This window comes from Phocoena phocoena, chromosome 19 (genome assembly GCF_963924675.1).
Source record: "Phocoena phocoena chromosome 19, mPhoPho1.1, whole genome shotgun sequence".
NCBI lineage: Eukaryota > Metazoa > Chordata > Mammalia > Artiodactyla > Phocoenidae > Phocoena > Phocoena phocoena.
The window spans coordinates 32,848,405-32,863,175 of NC_089237.1; the positions used below are offsets into that span (position 1 = coordinate 32,848,405).

The 14,771-nt window shown below is 39.1% G+C and overlaps 1 non-coding gene across 1 annotated transcript; it reads left to right on the forward strand.

The window, feature by feature from the left end:
• Positions 1 to 10,567: 10,567 nt before the first annotated feature.
• On the forward strand, positions 10,568 to 10,652 carry LOC136139566 (small nucleolar RNA Z195/SNORD33/SNORD32 family). The gene has a single exon (XR_010657087.1). It is a non-coding gene; the product is annotated as a small nucleolar RNA Z195/SNORD33/SNORD32 family (small nucleolar RNA).
• Positions 10,653 to 14,771: the final 4,119 nt, after the last annotated feature.

Sequence of the window (14,771 nt, forward strand, 5' to 3'; positions counted from 1 at the left end):
AATCCAAAGCTAAACCCCGGGAGCTGTGCGAACAGAGAAGGGAAATCTCTCCCAGCAGCCTCAGGAGCAGCAGATTAAAGCTCCACAAACAACTTGATGTACCTGCATCTGTGGAATACATGAATAGACAACGAATCATCCCAAATTGAGGAGGTGGACTTTGGGAGCAGCGATATATATTTTTCCCCACTTTTCTCTTTTTGTGAGTGTGTATATGTATGCTTCTGTGTGTGATTTTGTCTGTATAGCTTTGCTTTTACCATTTGTCCTAGGGTTCTGTCCATTTATTGTGTGTTTGTTTTTTAGTATAGTTTTTAGGACATGTTATAATTGGTGGGTTTGTTTTTTGGTTTGGTTGCTCTCTTCTTTCTTTTTTATCTATCACTTTAAAAAAATTTAATAATTATTTTTTATTTTAATAGCATTATTTTATTTTATCTTCTTCTTTCTTTCTTTCCTTTTTTTCTCCCTTTTATTCTGAGCCATGTGGATGACAGTCTCTTGGTACTCCAGCCAGTTGTCAGAGCTGTGCTTATGAGGTAGGAGAGCCAAGTTCAGGATATTGGTCCACAAGAGTCCTCCCAGATCCACTTAATATCTAATGGCGAATATCTCACATAGATCTCCATCTCAACGCCAAGACCAGATCCACTCAATGACCACCAAGCTACAGTGCTGGACACCCTATGCCAAACAACTAGCAAGGAGGAACACAACCCCACCCATTAACAGAGAGGCTGCCTAAAATCATAAGGCCACACACCTCCCCAAACACACCACCAGACATGGACCTACACACCAGAAAGACAAGATCCAGCCTCATCCGTGAGAACACAGGCACTAGTTCCCTGGACCAGGAAGCCTACACGACCCACTGAACCAACCTTAGCCACTAGGGGCAGACACCAAAAACAATGGGAAATATGAACATGTAGCCTGTGAAAGGAGACCCCAAACACAGTAAGTTAAGCAAAATGAGAAGACACAGAAACACACAGCAGATAAAGGAGCAAGGTAAACACCCACCGCACCTAACAAATGAAGAGGAAATAGGCAGTCTACCTGAAAAAGAATTCAGAATAATGATAGTAATGATGATCCAAAATCCTGGAAATAGAATGGAGAAAATACAAGAAACGTTTAACTAAAGAGCAAACAAACAGTGATGAACAACACAATAAATGAAATTAGAATTCTCTAGAAGGGATCAGTAGCAGAATAACTGAGGCAGAAGAACAGATAAGTGACCTGGAAGATAAAATAGTGGAAATAACTACTAGAGAGCAGAATAAAGTAAAAAAGAATGAAAAGAATTGAGGACAGCCTTAGAGACCTCTAGGACAACATTAAATGCACCAACATTTGAACTATAGGGTCCCAGAAGAAGAAGAGAAAAAGAAAGGGACTGAGAAAATACTTGAAGAGATTATAGTTGAAAACTTCCCTAATATGAGAAAGAAAATAGTTAAGTCCAGGAAGAACAGAGTCCCATACAAGATAAATCCAAGGAGAAAGACGCCAAGACACATATTAATAAAACTAACAAAAATTAAATATATAGAAAAAATATTAAAAGCAACAAGGGAAAACCAACAAATAACATACAAGGGAATCCCCATAAGGTTAACAGGTGATCTTTCATAAGAAACTCTGCAAGCCAGAAGGGAGTGGCAGGACATATTTAAAGTGATGAAAGGGGAATGCATACAACCAAGATTACTTTACACAGCAAGGATCCCATTCAGAGTTAATGGAGAAATTAAAACTTTTACAGACAAGGAAAAGCTAAGAGAATTCACCACCACCAAACCAGCTTTACAACAAATTCTAAAGGAACTTCTCTACGCAGGAAGCACAAGAGAAGGAAAAGACCTACAATAACAAACCCCCCAAAATTAAGAAAATGGTAATAAGAACATACATGTTGATAATTACCTTAAATGTAAATAGATTAAATGCTCCAACCAAAAGACATAGACTGGCTGAATGGGTACAAAAACAAGACCTGTATATATGCTGTCTACAAGAGACCCACTTCAGACCTAGAGACACATACAGACTGAAAGGGGACGAAAAAAGATATTCCATGCAAATGGAAATCAAAAGAAAGCTGGAGTAGCAATTCTCATATCAGACAAAATAGACTTTAAAACAAACACAATTACAAGAGACAAAGAAGGATACTACATAATGATCAAGGGATCAATCCAAGAAGAAAATATAAAAATTGTAAATATTTATGCACCCAACATAGGAGCACCTCAATACATAAGGCAAATACTAACAGCCATAAAAGGGGAAATCAACAGTAACATAATCATAGTGGGGACTTTAACACCCCACTTTCATCAATGGACAGATCATCCAAAATGAAAATAAATAAGGAAACACAAGCTTTAAATGACACATTAAACAAGATGGACTTAATTGATATTTACAGGACATTCCATCCAAAAACAAGAGAATACACTTTCTTCTTAAGTGCTCATGGAGCATTCTCCAGTATAGATCACATCTTGGGTCACAAATCATGCCTTGGTAAATTTAAGAAAATTGAAACCGTATCAAGTATCTTTTCCGACCACAACGCTATGAGACTAGATATCAGTTACAGGAAAAGATCTGTAGAAAATACAAACACATGGAGGTTAAAAATGCATTACTAAACAACTGAAAGATCACTGAAGAAATCAAAGAGGAAATCAAAAAATACCTAGAAACAAATGACTATGAAAACACGACCATGCAAAACCTATGGGCTACAGCAAAAGCAGTTCTAAGAGGGAAGTTTAGAGCAATACAATCCTACCTTAAGAAACAAGAAACATCTCAAATAAACAACCTAACCTTACACCTAAAGCAATTAGAGAAAGAAGAACGAAAAACCCCCAGAGTTAGCAGAAGGAAAGAAATCATAAAGATCAGAAGAGAAATAAATGAAAAAGAAATGAAGGAAGCTCTAGCAAAGATCAATAAACTTAAAAGCTGGTTTCTTGAGAAGATAACCAAAATTGATAAACCATTAGCCAGACTCATCAAGAAAAAAGGGAGAAGACTCAAATCAATGGAATTAGAAATGAAAAAGGAGAAGTAAAAACTGACACCACAGAAATACAAAGGATCATGAGAGATTACTACAAGCAACTCTATGACAATAAAATGGACAACTGGGAAGAAATGGACAAATTCTGAGAAATGCACAACCTTCTGAGACTGAGCCAGAAAGAAATAGAAAATATACACAGACCAAACACAAGCACTGAAATTGAAACTGTGATTAAATATCTTCCAACAAACAAAAGCCAGGGACCAGATGGCTTCACAGGCGAATTCTATCAAACATTTAGAGAAGAGCTAACACCTATCCTTCTCAAACCCTTCCAAAATATAGCAGAGGGAGGAACACTCCCAAACTCATTCTACAAGGCCACCATCACCCTGTTACCCAAACCAGACTAAGATGACACAAAAGAAGAGAACTACAGGCCAATAACACTGATGAACATACATGCAAAAATACTCAACAAAATACTAGCAAACAGGATCCAACAGAACATTAAAAGGATCATACACCATGATCAAGTGGGGTTTATCCCAGGAATGCAAGGATTCTTCAATATACACAAATCAGTCAATGTGATACACCATATTAACAAATTAAAGGAGAAAAACCATTTGATCATCTCAATAGATACAGAGAAAGCTTTCCACAAAATTCAACACCCATTTATGATAAAAACCCTCCAGAAAGAAGGCATAGAGGGAACTTACCTCAATATAATTAAGGCCATATATGACAAACCCACAGCTAACATGGTTCTCAATGATGAAACATTGAAACCATTTCCTCTAAGTTCAAGAACAAGACAAGGTTGCCCACTCTCACCACTATTATTCAACATAGTTTTGGAAGTTTTAGCCACATCAGTCACAGAAGAAAAAGAAATAAAAGGAACCCAAACTGGAAAACAAGGAGTAAAATTGTCACTGTTTGCAGATGGCGTGATACTAAATGTAGAGGATACTAAAGATGCTACCAGAAAACTACTAGAGCTAATCAATTAATTTCATAAAGTAGCAGGAAACAAAGTTAATGCACGGAAATCTCTTGCATTCCTATACACTAATGACAAAAATTCTAAATGCGGAATTAATGAAACACTCCCATTTATCATTGCAACAAAAAGAGTAAAATGCCTAGGAATAAACCTATCTAAGGAGACAAAAGACCTGTATGCAGAAAATTATAAGACACTGATGAAAGAAATTAAAGATGATACAAATAGATGGAGAGACATACCATGTTCTTGGATTGGAATAATCAACATTGTGGAAATTACTATACTACCCAAAGCAATCTACAGATTCAATGCAATCCCTATCAAACTACCACTGGCATTTTTCACAGAACTAGATCGAAAATTTTCACGATTTGTATGGCAACACAATAGACCTCGCATTGCCAAAGCAATCTTGAGAAAGAAAAACGGAGCTGGAGGAATCAGGCTCCCTGGCTTCAGACTATACTACAAAGCTACAGTAATCAACACAGTATGGTACTGGCACAAAAACAGAAATATAGATCAATGGAACAGGATAGAAAGCCCAGAGATAAACCTAAGTACATATGGTCACCTTATCTTTGATAAAGGAGGCAAGAATATACAGTGGAGAAAAGACAGACTCTTCCATAAGTGGTGCTGGGAAAATTGCACAGCAACATGTAAAAGAATGAAATTAGAACACTCCCTAACACCATACACAAAAATAAACTCAAAATGGATTAAAGACCAAAATGTAAGGCTAGACACTATTAAACTCTTAGAGGAAAACATAGGCAGAACACTCTATGACATAAATCACAGCAAGATCCTTTTTGACCCACCTCCTAGAGAAATGGAAATAAACACAAAAATAAACAAATTGGAGCTAATGAAACTTAAAAGCTGTCACATGGCAAAGGAAACCATAAACAAGACCAAAGGACCACCCTCAGAAATGGAGAAAATATTTGCAAATGAAGTAACTGACAAAGGATTAATCTCCAAAATATACAAGTAGCTCATGCAGCTCAATATCAAAAAAAACAAACAACCCAATCAAAAATGGCCAGAAGACCTAAGTAGACATTTCTGGAAAGAAGATATACATGTTGCCAACAAACACATGGAAGGATGCATGCAGCACTAATCATTAGAGAAAGGCAAATCCAAACTACACTGAGGTATCACCTCACAGCAGTCAGAATGGCCATCATAAGAAAAGTCTACAAACAATAAATGCTGGAGAGGATGTTGAGAAAAGGGAACCCTCTTGCACTGTTGGTGGAAATGTAAATTGATACAGCCACTATGGGGAGCAGTATGGAAGTTCCTTAAAAAACTACAAATAGAACTACCATACGACCCAGCAATCTGACTACTGGGCATAAACCCTGAGAAAACCATAATTCAAAAAGAGTCATGTACCACAATGTTCATTGCAGCTCTATTTACAATAGCCAGGACATGGAAGCAACCTAAGTGTCCATCAACAGATGAATGGATAAAGAAGATGTGGCACATATATACAATGGAATATTACTCAGCCATAAAAAGAAACGAAATTGAGTTATTTGTAGTGAGGTGGATGGACATAGAGTCTGTCACACAGAGTGAAGCAAGTCAGAAAGATAAAAACCAATACCGTATGCTAACACATATATATGGAATCTAAAAAAAAAAAAAAAAGTTTCTGAAGAACCTAGGGGCAGGACAGGAATAAAGATGCAGACGTACAGAATGGATTTGAGGACACAGGGAGGGGGAAGTGTAAGCTGGGACGAAGGAAAGAGTGGCATGAACTTATATATACTACCAAATGTAAAATAGATTGCTAGTGGGAAGCAGCCACATAGCACAGGGAGATCAGCTCGGTGCTTTGTGACCACCTAGAGGAGTGGGATAGGGAGGGTGGGAGGGAGACGCAAGATGGAGGAGATATGGAGATATATGTATATGTATAGCTGATTCACTTTGTTATACAGCAGAAACTAACACACCATTGTAAAGCAATTATACCCCGATAAAGATGTTTAAAAAATAAAGTAAAATAAATGAAAAGGAAAAAAAAGAGTCATGTACCACAATGCTCATTGCAGCTCTATATACAATAGCCAGGAGGTGGAAGCAACCTAAGTGTCCATTGACAGATGAATGGATAAAGAAGATGTGACACATATATATAGTGGAATATTACTCAGCCATATAAACAAAACTGAGTTATTTGTAGTGAGGTGGATGGATCTAGAGTCTGTCATACAGAGTGAAGTCAGAAAGAGAAAAACAAATACCGTATGCTAACACATATATATGGAATCTTAAAAAAAAAAAAAAGGTTCTGAAGAACCTAGGGGCATGACAGGAATTAAGACGCAGACTTGGAGAGTGGACTTGAGGACACGTTGGGGGGGGGGGGCTGGGACAAGGTGAGAGAGTGGCATGGACATATATATACTACCAAATGTAGAATGGATGTCTGGTGGGAAGCAGCAGCATAGCACAGGGAGATCAGCTCAGTGCTTTGTGACCACCTAGAGGGGTGGGATAGGGAGGGTGGGAGGGAGACGCAAGAGGGAGTTTATATAGATATGTGTATATGTATGGCTGATCCACTTTGTTTTACAGCAGAAGCTAACACACCATTGTAGAGAAATTATACTCCAATAAAGATGTCGGAAAGAAATTTACAAGCTATTAAATATAAAATAAGCTTCAAGGATATATTGTACCACATGGGGAATATAGCCAATATTTTATAATAACAATAAATGGAGTATAACCTTTAAAAATTATGAATCACTCTGGTGTATACCTGTAACTTATATAATATTGTACATCAACTATACTTCAATAAAAAAATATTAATCTCATCCAAAAAAAGAAAAAAAATAGTGATTTTATACTACCTTTCACTAACCTTTGCTATTTTTTGGGTTTGCTTATATTATTTTGGAATGAAAACCTAGGTTATTACTGTTATGGTTTACAACATCCATACTGTCTTTAAAGAATTATATTTTTATGTTTGCAAATTGCTTCAAAACCATGCTTTTATTGTTCACTGTTAGTTCTTTTAAGCTAAGTCTCTACTGTTCTTGAATTCTTAATTTTGACCCATCCTTAAAGTTCTGTAAACATTGAGGATTGAAATTTAGCTTTAGGGAGAATAGCTTGATTTGTGTTCTTCTCTAGAATACATGATTTTTTTCTGTTTTAAAAGGCTCAATTCATGTAGAAAGCTTGATTTATCTTTTATATTCAAGAATTTTGCCTGGATATACCTAGGCATGTGTTTCATTTATTTTTTAGTGAAGATTTTAAAGCTTCAAACTTAAATATTTCTTTAGCTTAAAAATTTCTTCTTCTGTCATTTAATTTTTGCTTGTGTTCTCCTGGTTTCATGTCCTGCTTTGGAATTCCTACTTTGTGTAACTACATGTTTTGGACTCCTTATGTCTTATCTTTTCTTTCATTATTTTCAATTATTTATTATTTTCCTGTGAATTTTGAATGCTCAAGTTTTTCTTCAGCTTCATTAATTGGATTTTTTTCAGTGTAATATAGGACATTCACTCCTTCATTGGTGGGGGGTGAACATAGCAAATATATTTCTAAGTTTCACCTAGCTTTTCCAGACCTCAGATTTTTCCTTATTCATGACAATCAACCCTCATTCATTTTGGAGATGAAGTATCTTTTAAGTCTTTTTAAATATTTGCTCTTTGATTATGATAAACATATTTTGGTGCAGTTTAGTAGAAAAGGATAAGCAGTGCAGGGAAAAGAAAGTGGCAGGATAAATACTTGGCAGTACTGTATGTTGCAAATTTGAGTACTGGTGTATCTTTTTTAGATTCCAATGTTAATTATGGAGTGTTATCAATTTTGGCTCTAGTTTCTAACATATCTTCATGGAGAATATGAGACATAAAAGGAAACTTTTTAAAATACAGCAGTGAGGAAAGCTGAGGCAGACTAAATATGCTCCCATAAAGATGGGACATCCTTGCAATGGCACACTATGTAGCCATTTTGATGGTCCACTTATTGACATGGAGAGATGTTTGCCATACACAACTAGGGCTAAAAGCGAATTTTCAAAAACTGATATACAGCTTGATGCTATATTTGTGGGAAAAGTAGCACACATATTAATCACTGTCACAGGCTGGAGAAAATTGTGATCTTTTTGTTCAGAACAGTTAAGTTTGCCAAATCAATACAAACTTGTAGTCAGTAGAGGGCGCAAGGAGAGAGAGAAGGAAGTGAAGTGAAAAAGCTGATGTATGAGCAGGATGAAGGTTTTCATAACACAAAGATTATTCTGATTTCCTTTCCATTCATTTATCCAAGAAAATTTCAAAAAGATCATAGAAGCATAACTGAAGTTTGACTATTGCTTTTACAGCAAAATGTTTGGCATTATCTAGAGAGTCAAAGCACGTACTTTCAGGGGGTAAGGGGAATAGAAAACAATTGAGTGCCTATTTGGTGGCAGGTACTGACATATACATTATATACCGTGGTCTCCTATGTAGAACATATTTTGATGTTTCATCAGACATTGCAGGCAGATTAACACAGCCTTGATGAGGTTTTGATTAAAGAAAACGTCTATAAAGCTTAGAGATACTGACAAAGTCTGATGGCTACAGATCACTTTATAGTTTATTAAATGCTTTCGGATTTACTATTTCATTTCATATAACATCCTGTAAAACAGATCCTTCTTTTAAAGATGAAGGCTGAATAATTTATGGAGTGTGGCAAAGTTAAAGATTCTCTCAGCAAGGCTTGTGTGTCTGGGCATGCTGATTTCCATATGCTGTCTCTCAAATAATCTAGAAATCTTCAGACATAACACCTTGGCCCCATGAAAGAGCCACACGATATGAGCAATAGTTAATACCAATGCAAATCAAAGAATTTTGGTCCTCCATTATTTTTTTACAGGATTTGACATTATAACTCACATCTCTGACTCCTGGATTAATTAATCTAGCTTTGGTGGTTTCCAAATGCTAATTTGGAGATGTGCACTGAAAAATGTGAAAAATAAAAGCAATTTCATGAGGTTATATCCTGTTTTTGGTTTTGCTCTGAAGTATTCTCTCTTTTAAGAAATAATCATGATTGTGGATAATGGTACGCTGCTTTTTTTTTTTTTCTTTAAAGTATTTGTTTCACAAAAGAAAGCAAGCTCATAGATACAGATAACAGATTAATCGTTGGGGTGGGGGCAATAGGTGAACTGTTTCGATGTTTTTTTTGCTTAATTTACATAACTTGAATTGTTCTTTTAAAAAAATTACACCACGTGTGCAGAATCTGGCACAGCTTAGGAATTCCCATCAGTGTTAGCTCCATCCACAGAGATGCCAGCTGAGACTCACATGGGACCTTTGTCCATGTCTTCCATGACATGACTTTTACTACTTGCCAGTGGTCAGCCCATCCAATTCCCAACTGTCATTTTTCTGAGATAATTTGCCCAGCGTGTGTGAGTGGGAAAAGGGAGAAGAAAGGCAGTCAAGAAGATTCATTCCTAGGGCATCTGGATACAGATCAGGTCTCCTCCTATGTGCAGGTCATGCAGACTCCATTTAGATACAAAGGGGTGGGACTGGGTTCCTAGGGAGAAATTAAACCTCTTCACTTCTGCCTGGTCTATATGAAGCAGTTCCCTGGTTACCTCCTCCAGGCTTTGTGATTGGTTGGCTGTGGAAGTGAGGGAGGAGGGAAGTAAGCTGCTGATGGAGCTGCAGCAACCCGTAGTTGCAGTCCTGGGATGGGGAGGGGAAAGGAGGGCTGAGCAGCACGGGGAAGAAAGAGTCATTTCTCTCCACCGACTGCAAACTTCGTGCTCACAGCTCACATCTGTCTGGAATCCAGAGGCCTCTTTGGCCAAGGAGTCCACAATGCTGGATATTTTCATCCTGATGTTCTTTGCCATCATAGGTCTGCTCATTCTGTCCTACATTTTCTATCTGCTCTCGGGGCTCGCAGCAGTGGCATGGAGCCTGCAGGAGAACAGCTCAGGGCGGGAAGGATGAAGCTGACTGGCCCAGCAACCTGCTTGTGGACACACCAGTGGATTTTTGCTTCTGGTCATTATTTTGGGTATTGATTCAAAAACAAAACTACAAGAGATCCTGTTTTCCTATGTTTTTCTCAGATGCATTGATGTAGTATTTCACAAACCACTCTGAAAAGAGTGAGAAAGGCCAACTTCTTTCTTAGAGACCTAATTTAAACTACAATTAATATTAAAATGAAAAATAAAACCCACAATACGAAGGATTTTTAGGTAGAATGGGTTGGGAATGGTGTGCAGGGAAGGAGGGACTATTACTTCTTAGTTTTTTCTTCAAGTCAGGTGGTCAAAAATAGTTTGAAATCCTATATCAGTCTCTCCCTCCTCATTTTACTTTTTTACTGATCTGAGTCCCCAAGGAAACACAGTTTTTGATCAGCAATGAACAATCCTGGATCCTCAGGCTGCCAAACTTTTCAATAAAGCTGTCCATGAGGTTGGTGATGAGGACTTTTCTCACTCATGTTCGAGTTTCCCAACCATGAGATGATTCCACACGCATTACCATCTGAGGCCACCTTTCTGCCTGCCTGGGTCAGGCAGCAGGGTCCTCGCGTGCCCCACTGAGCAGGGCTCTGCCCACAAGCATGCTGCCCCATAAGACCAAGAGAGGCCAGGGTGCTCTGGACCACCTCAAGATGTTTGATGGGATCACGCCACCCTATGACAAAAAAAGCAGATGGAGGTTCCTGCTGCCCTCAAGGTTGTGCATCTGAAGCCTATGAAAAAGTTTGCTAACATAGGATGCCTGGCTCGTGAGGTTGGCTGGAAGTCCCAGGCAGTAACAGCCACCCTGGAGGAGAAGAGGAAGGAGAAGGCCAAGATCTATTACTGGAAGAAGAAGCAGATTATGAGGCTCTGGAAGCAGGGCAAAAAGAACAGAGAGAAGAAAATTGACAAATTCACAGAGGTCCTCAAGACCCATGGATTCCTAGTCTGAGCCCAATAAAATTGACTGTTTATTCTTTAAAAAAAAAAAAAGCTGTCCAGGGCTTCCCTGGTGGCACAGTGGTTGAGAGTTCGCCTGCCGATGCAGGGGGCGCGGGTTCGTGCCCCGGTCCAAGAGGATCCCACGTGCTGCGGAGCGGCTGGGCCTGTGAGCCGTGGCCGCTGGGCCTGCGCGTCCGGAGCCTGTGCTCCGCAACGGGAGAGGCCACACCAGTGGCAGGCCTGCATACCGCAAAAAAAAAAAAAAAAAAAAAGCTGTCCATGAGTTCTTCATATAAACTAGTAGACAGGTACATCCATTCTATAAGTTCTCTAAAAATTCTCACAATAGAAAAATTTTAGTGGCTAATGAGCAGACAAATATCCTCCAGAGCCATCTTCTTACAAACAAATCTCAGAAATCTGCCTAAGCTGTTTTAAAAAGAAATTGTAAGAAAAAATTTGGAGCAGAATAATTGTCAATTTGTAAGGAAAAAAAGGTCCTATTCATTGCTCTAAACCATGTGTTATTGTAAAAATACACAGAACTCACTATTTTAAAAACACCTACCACCTCTTTCAGATGAGATATCCCCAAGCCCTATGTTGAAAGGAAATTATTATTTTAAGCTTAAAGAGATGATCATGAAGTATAGAAAAAATTGGAAAATAAAGATTAGCTGTGATGCATTTAAAAGTAATGGAATGATTCATGGTAGCTTTCTGACATGGTCAGAAACTGCAAAGAAAATACTAAGAGGGAGTCAGTTAACCTGTGCAGGCTTCAATGTTCTCAAATTAAAATGGAAGAGCTAGACTAAATGGTTATCAAGCCCTCTTGCAGCCCTAGCAGTATATGTGTTCAGGACTTTTTGACTTGTTTGTATAGTTTTACAATTTGTGAGTGCTTTTGCAGCCTACATGTTTGGGGCATGAAATGGTTAGTGGGAAAGTCCTGGCCGGTTGCAGCTGGAGGAGAGTTGATGGTGGTACACACACACACACACACACACACACACACACACACACACACGCTCACGCATGCATATCAGAGTCCACATTTCCATGCGACAGAGGTTTTTCACAGCTGAGCTCAACCTGGAAACTAATTCATTCTGCTAAAAGAAGGGAGGGAGATCTATAAACTAGCCCACCACAGCTCTGGGAGAGCATGGAGGCAAGAGTGATGGCATGCCCAGGGTGTAAAAGGAAGTCATAAAAGTAGGTAAGCAGAATGAGAGAGAGAGGTTTTTGAAGGTAATAAATAACTGGAGAGGCATTCCATAGGGTGTATTAGAGGAAAAAAATCTTTACAAAGAGTGGATGAGACTCCTTATTAATGCCACATGTTCTGTGCAGTTGCAGGTGCAAAACCTGCTAATTTCCTGCCACTGATGTTAAAGGTCAGGAAACAAGGAAGCCACAGTCCCAACACAGAACAGAATAGGGCTCAAAGAATGGGTTTGGCAGCTCCTGGAGGCCACAGAGCATCAGACAGACCTAGAGCAGAGAAGGCTCCCTTAGGCCTGGCTGGGTCTTTATCAGACCCACACAAGTGTATCTGTGGGCAGGGAGTTGAAACTTTAGGGTTTCTATAGTGTGTTGTACAGCATTATTCTTAGTCTTTGTGGTAGTCTCATTCCATATCACAGGTTCAATCAGTTCAACAAAGTTTCTAGTATTTATAGTGTTCCACATTAAAGAAATCCTCTAGATACCGTTATAGAACATTGTATTGTTTGCACAGACCTGAATTTTCAGTGCTACCCAGACTTTGTGCCCAGAGGATAAAAACATGACAGCAGCATGTCTTCCTCAGAACACATTGCCTTGACTAGGCTTCTTTCTGCACTTTACACTTTCTTAGACCCACTCACATTCCATCCACATACAACCCAAAGGCATAATGCTGATGTTTACAATGAGGGAAACTGAGGCATAGAGATGCTAATGGATGTGTCCAGAGTCACCACATTTTAAAACGTAGAGCCAACCAAGATAAGCTAAAATCCAGGTCTTCTGACATCTAGTACCTCAATAAAGTTTTGCTAAGGAAATGTGTATTGCATGCCTACTGTGCATCAGGTGCTACGCCTTGGCACAGGGGACACGAGGATACATTTTGCAAACCCCCTACTCTTGAACTCTCAGAATCTCAGAGGAGATAAACTAGCAAGCAGAAACTTTCCACATTATTTGGCTAGGGCTATGATATTTGTAAGTGTAGAGCAGTGTCCACAACCAGGTACAATTTTGCCCCCCAAGAGACATTTGGCAGTGCGTGAAGACATTTTTGGTTCTCACAGCTCAGGAGTTGTTACTGGCATCTAGTGGGTAGAGCCAAGAATGATGTTAACATCCATCAATGAAGAGGACAGCCACCCACCACAAAGAATTATCCAGCCCCAAATGTCAAAAGTGCCTAGGTCGAGATACCCTAGCATAGAGCAATATAGGGACACAGTGGAAGTAAAGTCAGGTCTGCCTGGTCCAATGACAGAGGAGGACTTATCAGGGAAGTAGGTGTTGCTTGAGGTATCAGGAAAAATGAGTAGACATAATCCTGAGTATAGGTAAGATCCAACAGGCAAGAGGAACATGAAATAGTGTGTTGTATTTGCAATTTGATCTAAGCTGAAGCTGACCCTTCAATGAAAAGGGACCATTGATGGTTTTAACCAGAGAACCACGTGGTTAAGTGCACATACTCAATAGTTTGCTATATTAGTGTCAAGCAGAGGATCTCAAACTTCATTTGGGATGTGAATAAAAAATGCAGGTTCCTGACCTACCAACACACACACACACCAAACATCCTGGTGCAATAATACAGTAGGTCTAGGTAGAACCCTGAAACACGTATATTTTTTTTTTTTTGTAAGTACTCTGTGCAATTCTCATGCAGGTAGTCCAGCTCCTCACTGGTATACAGAATATATTTGATGGTGGTAAAATTATACTCCTACCACAAAGAAAACAAAAAGGAATTTCAGAAAGAGAGGAATATATAGATTCATCCTTGTCTCTGCTCTAATCCATAATGTGAGGATCTGAACTGGGTGCTTATATAGGAATCTGTGTTAATGCAAGTCATAAAGCAGCACAGCTGCTCCCTTCTGGATTCTGTGACCTGAGACAGAAGAAGCACTAAGGAAGTGCACACTCCTTGTGACATACTCTTGGCAGCCCCTGGGAAGCTCAATTGCTTCTCCAACTTGAAAAATTCTGTGTCCCAGAGCCTTCTTGGTACAGCAATACCTGCTTCCTGTTCCCAGAGAGACCCACCCTTGGGCTTTCCCACCAGTCTTCCCTAAACCTGGCTGCTCCTGTGTCCTGTCACGTTAAGATGTGAGCTGAGGTCTCAGACTTATATCTCATCATGTCAGTCACAGCAGAGTAAGGCTCCACCAGTGGGAATTCTGCCCCTGATGCTTGCCTTCCGAATTCAACTTGCCATCTATGGCTTAACTGATTTCCTTGGACACCTCACACTTCTTATGACATTGGCTTTGGATCAGCAAGAGTGGAAATTAGTGTGTAAACACTGCAATCCTAGAATTTCTGATTTGAACTGGAGGAAACCTTTGCACTGCGGTCTGTCTCTGAGCCAGATGTCTGCAACTCTCCTCTCAGGGAAATAGATGAATATCCACAGTAAGAGGTCAATGGCTTTGCTGACAGATGCTGCACCAGGGAATATTTTTTTTAAG